The sequence below is a fragment of the Hypanus sabinus genome, chromosome 3 (assembly GCF_030144855.1).
Source record: "Hypanus sabinus isolate sHypSab1 chromosome 3, sHypSab1.hap1, whole genome shotgun sequence".
Classification (NCBI taxonomy): Eukaryota; Metazoa; Chordata; class Chondrichthyes; order Myliobatiformes; family Dasyatidae; genus Hypanus; species Hypanus sabinus.
In genome coordinates, this window is record NC_082708.1 from 180,228,801 (window position 1) to 180,244,272 (window position 15,472).

Below are 15,472 nucleotides of genomic sequence, written 5' to 3' on the forward strand. Positions count from 1 at the left end.
TAAAATTCAACCTTTTTGGACAAATTTAAGAGTTTTACTGGAACAAATTATTGGAACACAGCTTCCACACAACCCAATATTATTCTTACTCGGTGATATAGAAGGGATAAAACCAAAACCCAAATTGAACAAATATCAGGAAGAATTCATAAAAATTGCATTGGCAGTAGCCAAAAAGGCTTTTGTAGTTACTTGGAAATTGGATTTATACTTAAGTATAGATAGTTGGAAGAATGAAATTTTCAGCTGCATTCCACTTGAAAAAATTACTTATAATTTAAGAAATAAATATGATATATTTCTGAAAATTTGGCACTCTTATTTACAAAAGATAGGATTAAATATATAGGTGTTCCGAAGATAAAATTATTGGTCATCTGGGGAAAGAAACAAATATATATTTTAAAGCTATTTTGAACTCCATGGAGCATGTGGGGACCTTCCGATATCCAGGCATTCTTTCTTTCTTTCTTTTTCCTTTTTTTCTTTCTTTTCTTCTCTCTTTTTCTTACATATAGGGATATGTTGGGGGAAGGGTTGATTTTTTTTTTCTTTCTATTCTGTAACCTATTTGAAAATTCAATAAAAAAAATTAAAAAAGAAACCTGTGTTAATGAGTGTTTGCCTACGAAGACTTACCGTACATTCCCAAACCAAAAGCCATGGATTAACCAGGAGGTATGTCGTCTGCTGAAGGCTAGATCTATGGCATTGAAGTCTGGCAACCCAGGCCTGTAGCAGAAAACCAGGTATGACTTGCGGAGGGCTATTTCAAGGATGAAGAGACAATTTCGAACGTGGTTGGAGGCGATATCAGATGCACAGACTTACATCAGGTATAACTCTGGTAGGTTTTCCAAGACATTAATGCTTACAAAGGAAAACCCAGTAGTATGAATGGCAGCGACATTTTACTCCCAGATAAACTCAACGCCTTCTATGCATGTGTGACAAGTTTTAGAATAAGACACTAAATAACTGTTAAGTTAAAAAATTGTTTAAAAACTGTGAAAACACATGTTAAAAAGGGCTAAAATACTAAAAGGTATTTAATGCATTTCATTGTTTCTTTCATTCTTTATTGTGTAAATTAAGCCTAATAGTGTTATCAGTGATCTGCAGAGTAGGCTTGATCTGCTAGCCTGAGCTCGATTGCTTCTGTCTCCACCCACATTCCCAGGGGGCATCGCGGTACTTTCTCCACTCGAGTAAATTCTCGGTGAGGAATCTCCTCACGTCGTTGTCGTGATTATTTCTCCCCGTTTTTCAGGTATGTTGTCGGAAATTAACGCTTTTATAGGGGTCGTGATGACTTTCTAATCTGTGCAAAGTGCCCAGAGAGTGTTTATGTGACGTTTGAGCAGGTAAGAGTAATGTTTTGCCGAGTGCATTAAAGCGCGTGTGTGAGCGGAGCCGCCGCCATTTTGTGTCCGGATACCGCGTGTTTTGCTGCTTTGTCAGTTTACATGTGCACCTATGTAAATGCATTTTGCACAGTTGTTTGTGTAGTATTTATTTAGTAAATTTAAGTTGTGAGAGTTTACTCAGCTAACACTACATATTATTCACCAGTAACAGTAGAGAAAATGTGAATTATGTCTCAGGGAAATAAACTGTGTTTTGCTGTATACAGAGGGTGTGTATTCAGTTGTGACCAATTTGTTGTGAAGGTATTTTTTTTTGTAATCTGTGTATATTTTTGATGACTTGAGTATATTCTCGATGAGGAAACCACCTCACGTCTTTGTCGTGATTATTTCTCCCCATTTTTGAGGGGTGTAACATTATGGAGACACCGCCGAGATGGTGCTTCAGATGTCCGGTGTCCATAAACTGGTGGCCGAATGCTGCAGCAACTAAATTCTCCCCACAATACAACTCAGGTATGCTGTAATGAGAAAAGGCGCTGCTGTGTCAAGGGGAGCTGGAAGCTGGTGGTGGAGTACACGTCATCTGAGGCCAGTCAGAGATGATCGGGGACGTTAAAGGCCAGCCAACTCCTGCACAGTAAGTTTCTCCTGTCCTGTCAACATATCGGCCTTAGAAGAGCTACAGGAAGCGGTAGTAGGAGGGTTACGTACCCTGACTAGAAACAATTTGCTCAAAGTTTGTGATTTTGTTGACATATCAAGTGAGTGAAGAACAGCTGGTGAAGGAAAGTCCGGCATATCACTAGTGACTTGTGTAATGAAATTTCTTGAAAGAGAAGAAGTGGCAGAGTTTGACGATGATAGCAGGTCGGAATTGTTGTGGTTGAGAGAGAAAATTGCAGACTTGACCAAGGGTAGAGATAATGGAGCAGCACCAGCCGGGGAAAGTGTGGAAAGGGCAGGGCCATGGAGAGAAGTAGAGGGACAAAGAACTGTGAAGCAAAATAAAGAAGGGGAAAGTGAGCAGCTCACCCCTATAAATGCTTCTGTTCATGAGTCTCAGTACCAATCTCAAACTACCGTGAGCCCACAAGTCAGCAGGCGGCCCTCAGTCAGTGCTCAGCCACAGCAGCCAAGCCCATGCTGGCACAAAGATTTCAAAATCTTTGGCCAAATCGGCGAACCAGGCCAAAAGGATAAACTGACATTCTCCAGCTTTGCTCAACAGATTGAGAATGGATTGAACAGAGGTTATCCGGAAATAGAAATAGTAGATGGGGTAGTTAGAGCTCTTTCTCCAGGCTGACAGTTATGCAGCTATTTGGAAGGAAGACCCAACCTGACTCTCCCCATGTTCCGACGCATCCTGCGCTCCCACTTCCATGAAAAGAGAGCCGCACAGCTTTACAAGCAGCTAGCTTCTGAAGCACAGAACAGCAAAGAAACCCCTCAGAGTTTTCTCATGCGGGTTCTAGATTTGAGGCAAAAAGTGCTGTTAGCTTCCCAAGAGTCAGAATCAGTGCTTAGGTATGATCCAGCTTTAGTCCAGTGCATGTGCTTACACACATTACTTACTGGTCTCCAGAATGACAGTATCAGGATAGATATGTTTCCCCTGAACTGTTAACAGAGATACAAGAGCTTAAGACAGCTTGTAGCTTCTTTAAAAGGTCTCAGTGCAGAGATAGCTCAGATTAAAGAGACTCTACAACAGACGAGTTTTCAGCAACAGCCCTGTGCCCCAGCTGTAGTCAGGCCAGATAGAGACCCTCAGCCACCTGCTTCACCGCAGCAGTATTAGAACAGCTACAGTCAGCTGCAAGCACATGTTCCAGGACAGCCTCAGTATGGACCTAATCAGTGCACTAGCCGCTCTGTCCATGCTCCACGGAGATGTTTTGTCTGCCAGCAGACAGGAGCAAATGGACGCTACCCGCACTGCTACCGATATGGAAGTGGAGAACTTTTTCAAGCCAGCTGCAAAGTTAGAGGAATCATACCGTTGAGCGAGGCTTCGTTAAACAGGGTATGGTTACCACCACAGGATGGATGTTAACAGTGACAAGCAAACAGTCACAGAAGCGTGCAAATTGTAGCAGTATGGACTCACCTGGAAATGGAAACAAGAGTCATCCTGTGAGGAGAGGAATGTTAACACCCCACCCCCCAACTCGGTTTGGCCACCCCCACAAAGTCACCTCGCTAGTTTGCAGGCAGTGTATCGTCGAGTGTTACCTGGATGGCCACCAACTGCAAGCTTTATGGGACACAGGTTCTCAGGTGTCGATAATGGATGAAAGATGGAAAGAGGAATACTTGCCAACCACAAGGCTGAGAGATGTCTCAGAGGTTCTTAACTCATGATGATTTGACATTGACTGCCGCAAACGGAACTGAAATGCCGTACTTGGGAAGGATTGAAACGACTTTCCGGCTAGCCTCTGAACCTGACCAAGCAGAAGAACTGATCATTCCAGTGCTTGTAGTGAAAGGCTGGCACCTTTCTCATCCCATCATAGGCTTCAATATTATTGAGCACATCCTGACTAAGAACGAAAAGACTGAACAGTACAGCACGATGAGGAAAGCTTTCCCAGGTCTCAAAGGAAACAAGGTGAGAGCTTTTATCCAGGCTGTTAGTGCAGAGCTAGAAAATGAGTATGCAGTGAAAATGAAGAAAGGAGGTTGCAGTTTCAAAAGACAGTAGTATTCAAGTTAACTGTTGTGTAGCTGCACAGCCTTTTAAAGAGGACGTGACCATGTTCTTTCAGCCAGACCTGAACCTGCAATGGCCAGATGGTCTTGAGTTTTATGACACACCAGTCAGAGTCAGGAAGGGTGTATCCCAGTCATCACAGTTGATATTTCTAACCCAACTGGCCATGACGTTGTTCTGCCGGGGCACACTTTAATCAGCACAGTACAAACAATTATGACAGTTCTGCCCACCCCGATTTCTGAGGAATTTGCAACACCAGCCACAGTGAGCCACACCAGCATGAAACCCACAGGCTGTGCCACTGAACAGTGGGACCCACCTGTAGATCTGAGTCACCTCAGTGAGGATTGGAGACAGGTAGTGAGACAGATGCTTAGAGAAGAGCGTCATTCCTTCGCAAGGTCGGACAATGATATTGGCTGCAATGAAGACTTGCATATGACGATTTCGCTCAAAGACACTGAACCAGTCAAACGCACATATATATCAGCGCCAGGCCCTCTTTACCAGGAAATGAAGGCTTACCTCCACACAGGGCTGGGTCAGGAAGTCAAACTCCTCATACTTCTCACCGGCTATGTGCGTTAGAAAAAAATAGATGGCACCCACCAGTTGTGCATAAATTACAGAGACCTGAACAGGAAGATGCATCCCGACCGTCAGCCTATCCCTCATACCCAAGACATCATGGACAGACTAGGTGGTAACTCCTGGTTTTCCCTCCTCGATCAAAGAAAAGTTACCACCAGGGATTCATAGCAGAAGAGTGCAGACTGCTGACAGCTTTTCTTACCCTGTGGGGGCTTTATAAGTGGATTCGCATCCCATTCGGCCTTCCAACATTGTATGGAGGAATGTTTGGAAGGGCTTCGGGATGACATCTGCATTCCTTATCTGGACAATACACTGGCATTCTTTAAAACCTTTGGCGACCATGTGAATAATGTACGAATGGTGCTGCAACGCCTCAGAGAGTATGGCATCAAACTCAAGCAAAGTAAGTGTGATCTTACAAGCTTAGAGTTATTGCTTATGGCTCTGGCACATTGACGGCAGCTGGAAAGAACTATCACCTCCATGCAGGCAAGCTAGAATTCCTGGCTTTAAAATGGGCGATCATTGACAAGTTCCGCGATTTTCTGTACTATGCCCCAACCTTCACTGTATATAGTGATAACAATCCGCTCACCTACGTCCTGTCGACTGCAAAACTGAACTGAACAAAACTGAACGCGACCACTTCCAGGTGGGTTGCAGAGTTGGCTGATTTCCACTTTACCATTAAGTACAGGCTGGGAAAAGAGAACAGTGATGCTGATGCTTTGTTGAGAATGCCGCTGGACGTAGAGTCACCGATGAGAGAATGTTCAGAGGAACTGCCGCCTGACACCATTGCAGCCGCCATACAAGCTGTTGAGGTACAGAAAGAGCCCCCTGCAACTTGGTCACTCACTGCTTTATCCATGCCAGCCTCAGCTGAAGATGAGCCAGCCACTGCGTCAATCAGCCCCATACCAAAAGAACAGTTAAGAGTAGCACAAACATCAGACCCTGTTATCTGTCCTGTGATAGAGAGTAAACTGTCAGTTTCCAAGCAACCAGTCAGAGAGCTGAGAGCATTCAGTCCAAGGACAAAATGCCTGTTCAGAGACTGGGGCAAATTGACAATAGACGATGATGGCATTCTACACAGAACCACCACTGCCCGCAAGCAATTAGTCTTGCCAGAAAGCTACAAAGGGAAGGTGTTGGAAGAACTGCATAATCACATGGGACACCAAGGTGTTGATCGCACAGTATCTTTAGTGCGTGACTGCTTCTTCTGGTCATACATGCAATCAGACGTAGAGCACGATGTGACCAAAGCTTGCACTTGTCTAAAACAGAAGAAGCCCTGCCACGATACCAGGGCCCCCTTGACAAATATTGTGACGACACAGCCATTTGAATTGGTGTGCATTGTCTTCCTCCATCTCGACAGATGCAAAGGTGGATATGAGTACATCCTTGTTATTGTTGATCATTTCACATGTTTTGCTCAGGCATATGCAACCACATGAAAGTCGGGGAAAACTGCTGCAAATCTCATCCCCCACACACCACTCCCCCCACACTCCACAATGCACACACACACCACTCCCCCCCCACACTCCACAATGCACACACACACCACTCCCCCCCCACACTCCACAATCCACACACACACCACTCCCCCCACACTCCACAATCCACACACACACCACTCCCCCCACACTCCACAATCCACACACACACCACTCCCCCCACACTCCACAATCCACACACACAAGCACCACTCCCCCCCACACTCCACAATCCACACAAGCACCACTCCACCAACTACACATGCACCACTCCCCCCACACTCCACAATCCACACACACACACCACTCCCCCCCACACTCCACAATCCACACACACACACCACTCCCCACCACACTCCACAATCCACACACACACATCACTCCCCCCACACTCCACAATCCACACAAGCACCACTCCCCCCACACTCCACCAACTACACATGCACCACTCCCCCCACACTCCACAATCCACACACACACCACTCCCCCCCCCACACTCCACAATCCACACACGCACCACTCCCCCCACACTCCACCATCTACACACGCACCACTCCCTCCACACTCCACAATCCACACACACCACTCCCCCCACACTCCACAATCCACACACACACCACTCCCCCCACACTCCACAATCCACATACACACCACTCCCCCCACACTCCACCATCTACACACGCACCACTCCCTCCACACTCCACAATCCACACACACCACTCCCCCGACACTGCACAATCCAAACACACATACCACTCCCCCACACTCCACAATCTACATGCAGAAGCTGGAACCCCCGCTCACACCCAATCCCCACACCCTCCCTCCTACCCATCCCCCTGCTGTCACCTTTTCCCTCCCCTCCTCTTCTCCCCTCTTCCCTTCAACTTCTTCCCCACACTGCCACCACAACCCACTCCTCTCCTTTCCACCATCTCCCCACCCCTCCGATTCCTCCCCATCCCTTCCACCCTCCCCTCTCTCACACACCAGCAAACAGCTGGGGTGGTGGGGGGGAGAGCGGGAGGAAGAGGGGTAATGAGGAGGAGCAGGAAGGAGTTGAAAGGGAAGGAGATGGTTCAGTGGGAGGGAGGGAGGGAGAGGGCAGGGAATGGGAGATAGAGGGAGCAGAAAGAGAGGGGAGGGAGAGTGGAGACAGATGGAAGAGAAAGGGGAGTGTTGAGAGGAGAGGTGGAGGGGTTGGGGAGGGTTTAGAGTGAAGTAGTTAGGGTAGGGGTGTGAGGAGGATGAGGAGGGACTGAATGGGAAGCAGAAGCAGTGGGGGAGGGCGAGGAGGGGAAGTAGTGTGGGGAGTGAGCAAGACGGTGGAGGTAGATGGGCAATGAGGAGGGAGCGGAGGGAAAGGTAACGTTGAGGGGAGGTGAAGGAAGGGGAGGGGAGGGAATGGGAAGTGGAAGGTTGAAGGGAAGGGAAAGGCAGGGGGTTAGGAAACAGATTGAGCAAACTGGGAGGGGAGGGGAAGGGGTTGGTTTAGGTAGTGGGGAGGGGAAGGGTGGGTAGAGGGAGGAAGAGTGGGTGGGAGGAAGATGGAGGAAGGGTTCCCTGATGAGGTCCCTGGCCCCACCCCACACTCCCCCCACCCCTCACCAACCCCATCTACAATTGGCCCCATTCCCTGCCTTGGGCTGGGGGTGTGTTGAGCTGCTGAACCTGCAAGAAAATGAATCATTTGATGGAATATATCAACGTACTTGAAAAATAAATTTACTTTGAAATTCAACTTTGAAATCTGTTGTTTGTAAAATATGTACTGATGTGAAATGGTCTGAATGAATGTCTGAGAGTGGAAAACACTGGTATTCAGTCCCAGTGCCCCTTGCCAGCCATGAATCCCCACCTCAGTCTGTCCCTTCTGCCCAGCTTAATCCATCTCTCTCTGTAGTTTCCTCTCTGCCCTGACTAATCAAGCACATAAAAACCTCCGTTTTCAATATAGCCGATGATTTGTCTTCTGAGCTATCTGTGGCAACGAATTGCTCAGATTCACCACTGTCTGGGCAAAGAAATTCCTCCTCATCTCTATGAATGCATGTCCTCTGTTATGAGACACCTTTCACACATGATCATGTCTCCTCTCAGCTCCTTAGAAAAAAACCCAATTTTGTTTGACCTCTCCTTAAACGGTAACCTATGCCTTTAATCGAAACTGCATCCCAATGAATCTCTTCTGCACCCTCTCCGATGTATCGCTGTTATGGTTGATTAACGGTAATGACAAATTTATCCGAGAGGAGCGGTCCAACATTCATTGAAATGGGACACTTGCCAGGATGACAGCAGAGCAGCGATGACTGGAGTTTTGGGGGGCAGTTTAGAAGGTGGAGGGCTGTTACATCCTGAAGATGAAGTATTCCAAAGGGAGATGAGGCAACCTTGGCTGACAAGGGAAGTCAGAGACAGCATAGAATCAAAAAGGAGGGCTTATAGTAGTAGCAGAAATGAGAAGGAAGCTTTACAAACTAATAAAAGCCAGCGAGAAACAATGAGGAGAGAAAAGATGAAATATGAAGTAAGCTAGCCAATAATAAAAAAGAGAGTGCTGAAAGCTTTTCTTCGAGATATATAAGGTGTGAAATCAAGGCAGAGTAGACCTTGTTTAATTTTTATTTTCAAATAAAGAATATACAAGTCAGGGGTGGAGTTTATCAAACCGATAATATAAAAGCTATATAAACAGCAATAATAAAAACAGAAAGTATATAATGTCAAATTCGAATAGGTAGAATATTACGCTGTTATATATACAATGGTCAAAAAAAATTACAACTCCTCATAGGAATCATAAAAAAAAATTAAATTTTGTTTGGTAAAGAAAAAAAAACCCACTAACTAAACTGAAATAAAAAAGAAAGAAAGTGGAAAACAAAAGAAGATTGGGTTGTCCAATTGAGGATAAAATTTTAAAAAAAGGATAAAATAAAACATCCCTCCAGTCATCTCCAAACCTTCACGGATAAGGATTTCCCCCAAAAGAGAATAAAGGAAATTTTATTCATATTCAGACTTGTTCAAAATTAAAGGATGTATCAAATGTCCTGCTTCTAATTTTCTCTAAGATTAGATATGACATGATGGAAATTGGGTCAAACAATGTTATTGCCGAAATTAATGAAATAGAAACTTTAATTCAAAAAGGAAAAACTAAAAAATTTATTTCTTGTATGTATAGTTTGATTCAAAATTAAACAAGGAATCCATAAGTCAAGACAAAAATGGGAAATTGAATATTAAAATTGAAGAAACAACTTGGTCAAGACTGTGTCTTGATAGTACGACAAATACAATAAATGTTCGGTTAAGATTAGTACAATATAATTTTTTAGATCAATTATATATTACATCACAAAAAATAAATACATTAAACCCACATTTATCTGATCAGTGTTTCCGATGTAACCAAGAAATTAGTATTTTTTTACATTCTACTTGGTCTTGTTCTAAAATTCAACCTTTTTGGACAAATTTAAGAGTTTTACTGGAACAAATTATTGGAACACAACTTCCACATAACCCGATATTATTTTTATTAGGCGATATTGAAGGGATAAAACCAAAACCCAAATTGAATAATATCAGAAAGAATTCCTAAAAATTGCACTGGCAGTAGCCAAAAAGGCTATTGCAGTTAATTGGAAATCGGATTCATACTTAAGTATGGATCGTTGGAAGAATGAAATTTCCAGCTGTATTCCACATGAAAAAATTACTTATAATTTAAGAGATAAATACGAAACATTTTTGAAAATTTGGCGCCCTTATTTACAAAAGACAGGATTAAATATATAGATGCTCTGAAGATAAAATAATTGGTTATTTGGGGGAAAGAAATAACTTTAGTATATATATTTATTATGAACTCTGTGGAGCATGTGGGGATCTTCTGATATCCAGGCATTCTTTCTTTCTTCTTTCTTCTTTTTCTATTAATTTTCTTCTATAGGGATGTAAGGGGAGGGGGGAAGGGTAGAAATTTTTTTTCTTTCTGCAATCATTTGAAGAATCAATAAAAATTTTTTTTTAAAAAAAGGAATGGTAAGTCAAAGGAACAAATACCAATCCACATAGAGGCATCAGCAGTGGAGAGAGTGAGGAGTTTCATGTTCCTGGGTGTCAAGATCTCTGAGAATCTAACCTGGTCCCAACATTTCGATGTTGTCATAAAGAAGGCAAGCCAGCAGATACACTTTATTATGAGTTTGAAGAGATTTTGCACGTCAACAAATACACTCAAAAGCTTCTATAGTTGTACCGTGGAGAGCAAGCCAGCGTATACTTTATTAGGAGTTTGAAGAGATTTGTCATGTCAAAAAATAAACTCAAGAATTTCTATAGTTATACTGTGGAGAGCATTCTGACGGGCTGCATCACTGTCTGGTATGGAGGGGCTACTGCACAGGACCGAAAGAAGCTGCAGAAGGTTGCAATCTAGTCAGCTCCATCTTGGGCTCCCTTTAGGAAGTGGTTTATTACTATGTTTATTTATTTTTTTTTCTCTCTGCTAGATTATGTATTGCATGAACTGTTGCTGCTGAATTAACAATTTTCACATCACATGCCAGTGATAATAAACCTGATTCTGAAAACCAGCTATTTCCTTTACCCTCATTACCCTCATCACCCTCATCCTGTAACCCAGGCAATGATAAAAGCTTTTACTAAATATGGAGATTTTGAGGTACGATCCCTCGAGAGGTCAAGCCCTGACATCACAAGGTCACAGTGACACCAGCAGACACATCATAATGAGATGCAACATCACCACAGTATATAAGCTCTGGTCAGCTGGAGACCCGAGACAGACGTATGCAGGACAGATATTATGGATTCTTACATATCTACACAGATGGTTCGAAAGATCCGGCGACAGCTCGTTCAGGTATTTCTCTTTACATTCGAACAAAGAGAGAGGTTGTGGATGACACAAAAATGTGTGTGTGGTGCGGGTGAGGGTTGTCTAAGGTTACAGTGGGATGGAGACCAACTGGCAAAGTGGGCCAAGAAAGGGCAGGTTGAACGTAACTGGACAAGTATGATTTTGGGAGTTAAACCGGAGTAGAACATAGAGTGTAAATGACAGGGCCCAAAGGAAGTTGCAGAACAGAGACACCGAGGGGGTGAAGTACTGTGTTCCCTAAAAGTGGTGACACATGTGGACAGGGTAGTGAAAAATGTGTGGATGAGTTCTTATGCAATGTAGATCTGTGATTTAAAATGTAGATGTTCCTGTTGTTGTCTAGTTGTAAGCCAGTGGATTCTTTTCCTCTTTTTCGTTTCCTTTCATGATGAGGAGTCTCAGCCTGAATCTTTTACTTAGATGCCATCTGGCCTGCTGAGTTTCTCCAGCGTTTTCTGTGTGTTGCTTGAATCTACTTTTTGTTTCTTCTGGAGGGACAAGAGTGCTGGAAACAGTGACACATGATTGTGCAGAAGACAACAGAGATTTTAACCGTAAGAACCAGCGATGAAGCTGAGAGTGACCACTACACAATGCAAGCCCGAGACAGCAGGTGTCGACTGCATTCAGTACTCCTCAGGTTGGTACCTCTGCCTCCCTTCCATCTTATTGTGTTAACTCAATTACCACTCCCATTTCTCTCCACAAACTGACTGAGTCATGGAGACGGTGTGAAACTACCTCTCTTGTCTGAGGACCATTTCCAACCCATCCATCCTGAGGTCAGAGTGTTCACCCTTCCAATGCTAAGTTTTGTTTTTACATTGATTTATTTCTCATTTTAAAAGTTGCCATTTCTGTGTACTGATGGGTGTTTGCCATCCTGACCAGTTCTGCCTGAAATTGTTTGGTCTGATTGTTTCTTGGTGAAATTTGATGATGGGTTCCCCCGGTTGGACTGTCATCCCAAGTCATCATGACCCTGCTCCGGCTCCAGGCTCAGTTGGAATTGCTCGGAGTTACCATGCTGGCAGTGGAGAGGGTGCAGTCCATGTGATCAATTCTGGCCAATGGCAACTGGGGCTCCACCCTGACACCAAGTCGTCGTATGTGATTAGCAAAAGCTGCCGTTCTTTACTTCCATTATAATAAAAACAAAAGCTATTACCTCACACTGATATCATTCCGTCAGATACTGTGTCTTAGAGTGAACACAACAACTCATTGATGGTTTTTGTGAATTGTGTAGAACAGTTTCATTGTGAACAAAATGTCTCAATTAGTTAAGTGGTGCAGGAAAAGTTGTGACCTAGTGCTCAGTGAATGGTAGAGAAATGAGGATTGTGGTAGAACAAAGGGATCTGGCTTTGCAGCTGATACAATGATAGATGGAAGGACAGGTAGTTGAGAGCAAGCTGGGTGTCTGCAGAAATACTTGGACAGATTGGGAGAAAAGGCAAGGAAGTAGTAGATGGAATATACTGTAGGGAAGTGTCTGGTCACGCTCTTTGGTAAAAGGAATTAAGGTGTAGTCTATTTTCTAAATGGGGAGAAAATTTTAAAAATCAGAGGGGTAAAGGTCCTTGGAAGCACTTCTGCAGTATTCCGTAATGGTAATTTGAGGGTTGAGTGGATTGTCACGAAGGTAACTGCAATGTTGGCATTGATTTCAAATGGTCTAGAATATAAAAGGAAAGATGTATGGTGAGGCTTTATATGGCATTGGTCAGACGGAATTTGGAGTATTGTGAGCAGCTTTGGGTCGCTTTGAGAAAAGGTGTGCTGGCATTGGAGAGTTTCCTGTGAAGATTCTCAAAAAGGATTCCAGCAATGAAAAGGTAACATATGAGGAGTTTTAATAGCAATGGAAAAATAACAGTGGATTTCATTGAAACCTGTTGAATATTGAAAGGTCTAGATAAAATGTGAATAAGGATATTTTGTATACTTTCTGATCTAGGGTCAGAGTGCATGGCGTCAGAATAGAGGCCATCCATTTAGAGCAGTGATAGGGAGGATTTCTTCAGTAACAGGATGGTGAATCTGTGGAATTCATGGCTGTGGGGACCATGTAATTGAGAATATTTAAAATGGAAGTTGATTGGTTCTTGGTTAGTCATGGCATGAGAAGTTACTGGGAGAAGGCAGCAGGATGTGGTTGAGAGGGATACTCAATCAGCCATGATGGAATGATAGATCAGACTCAGGGTGCTGAGTCGCTGAATTCTGCTCCTGCGTCTTAGGGCCTTATGGTCTAGTTGATGATGACATTAGTGAGGCCTCACCTGGAGTACTGTATTCAGTTTTGCTCGCTTTGCTAGAGGAAAATACTGCTCAGCTGGAAAGAGTGCTGAGGAGATTTACGAGACAGGTATTAGCACTTGAGAGATAAACTTATGGAGAGAGGTTGGGCTTTTTAAGAGGCCACAGGGTTAAGGTTAAAAAAAAAGATTTAATAGGGACTGAGAGGAAAATTATTCACACAACAGACACTCCGACGGGTATGTGGATGGGAAAGGTTTAGAGGGATACGGGACAAATTAGGCAGATGGGACTGGCTCAGAATGGGATCCCAGCAACACCACTTCCCCCTCCCCTCTGCTCCCTCCCCATCCATTACCTTGCTCCCCCAAGTTATCCAAACTAGTTGACACGATTTCCTCAAAAATAACATTGTCATCAACAGGTCCATTGAAATCCAGTTCCATGATTAGCCTGGGGAGATTAATATCACCAACTGATCCTTCCAGACTACAGCAAAACAACTTCATATGGCATCGCATTTGGGAACTTCACAGATCCAGTGGTGATTGATTGACAACGGAACATCACCTCTGATTAGCTTGATGGATATCTTGAGATCTGTCTCAGCCGATCAGCTGACCAAATAGCTCAGATCCACCCGAGCTGATTTTTTGTTGTACCATCAGTGACTGACCAATCCCAGCGGTCCTCTCAGTGGCTCCACCAGTGACACCAGACTTTTGGCCCCCAGCCTCACCCTACTCTTCCTCCTCACTTCTTCCTTCCCTCCCTCAGGTCTTGGCTGTCCGCACTGTGACTGCCTGGATCCTCCAGTGAGGGAAGACCTCCCTCCTCCTCCCCGACCCCACCCTCACTTTCATCCCTCCCTCTCCCCTCAACATTTCCTTCCACCTCCATCCTCCACCTCTTCCTCTTCCCTCTCCTATACACATACCCCTCCCTCCCATTTCCTCCCTCCCCCTCCTACACACCCCCATCTCCCTCCCCACCTTCCCACCCCCCCCACACACTTCCCCATCTCCCTCCCCACCTTCCCCCCCAGGACCTTGTCAGGGAGCCCTCCCTCCATCCTCCTCCTGCCTATTCCTCCGCACTCCCCTGCCCTCTACCCATCCCCAACCTCTTCCCCCCTCTCTCCCCATCCCCTCCTCTAACCCTTTCCTTCCTCCTCCTCCTCCTCCCCTTCCCCTACACTCCTCCACTCCCTCCCAATTCCTCCCCCTCCCCATCTCTCACCTGTTCCCCTCCCTTCCCTCACTCTCCCCTTCCCCTCCCATCCTCCTCCTTCCTCTCTCTCTCTCCATCCCTCCTGCCTCTGCTCTTCCTTCACCTCAATTCCCTCCGCCCAACCTCTCACCTTCCTTCCCACCCTAACCCTCCATCCCCTCAACTGTATGTTTTTTATTTTGTATGTGTGTGAGACCTTCCCTACCCACTTCACCCTCCTCCCTGCATCTCCACAGCATTCCACACACACCACTCCCCACAAGACACAGTGTAATCCCCCCCCCACACGCACAGCACTCCCTGCCACACTCCACAATCCACACACACACACACCAATCCCCCCCCACACTCCACAATCCACACACACACCAATCTCCGCACACTCCACTCTCTCCTATATACACTGTAACCCTGGTGTACACTTCAGTCGCCTCACTGCACTCCCCCGTGTTCACTGAAACCACCACACGTACCACAACCCTCATCACACTGCACACCTCTCCCCCCGCAGTCACCTTTTCCCTCTGCTCCTCTTCTTCCCCTCTTCCCTCCAACTTCCTCCCCTCTCCCCCTCCCCACACTGCCACCACAACCCACTGCTCTCCTTTCCACCGTCTCCCCACCCCTCTGATTCCTTCCTATCCCCTCCACCCTCCCCTCTCTCTCACACACCTGCAAACGCACATACAGCCGGGGTGATGGATGGCGGGGTAGTGGGGGGAGAGTGGGTGGAAGAGGGGTAGTGAGGAGGAGAGGGAATGAGGTGAAAGGGAAGGGGATGGTTCAGAGGGAGGGAGGGAGAGGGCAAGGAATGGGAGATGGAGTGAGCAGGAAGAGAGGGGAGGGAGAGTGAAGACAGATGGAAGAGGAAGGG

At 45.3% G+C, this 15,472-nt stretch overlaps 1 long non-coding RNA gene across 2 annotated transcripts; it reads left to right on the top strand.

The window, feature by feature from the left end:
* Positions 1-1,185: 1,185 nt before the first annotated feature.
* Positions 1,186-15,337, top strand: LOC132391935 (uncharacterized). 2 transcript variants are annotated; one of them, XR_009511392.1, is made up of 3 exons: positions 1,186-1,270; positions 11,601-11,746; positions 13,793-15,337. It is a non-coding gene; the product is annotated as an uncharacterized LOC132391935 (long non-coding RNA). The 2 variants fall into 2 exon arrangements; XR_009511391.1 differs by lacking the exon at positions 1,186-1,270 and adding an exon at positions 1,277-2,007.
* Positions 15,338-15,472: the final 135 nt, after the last annotated feature.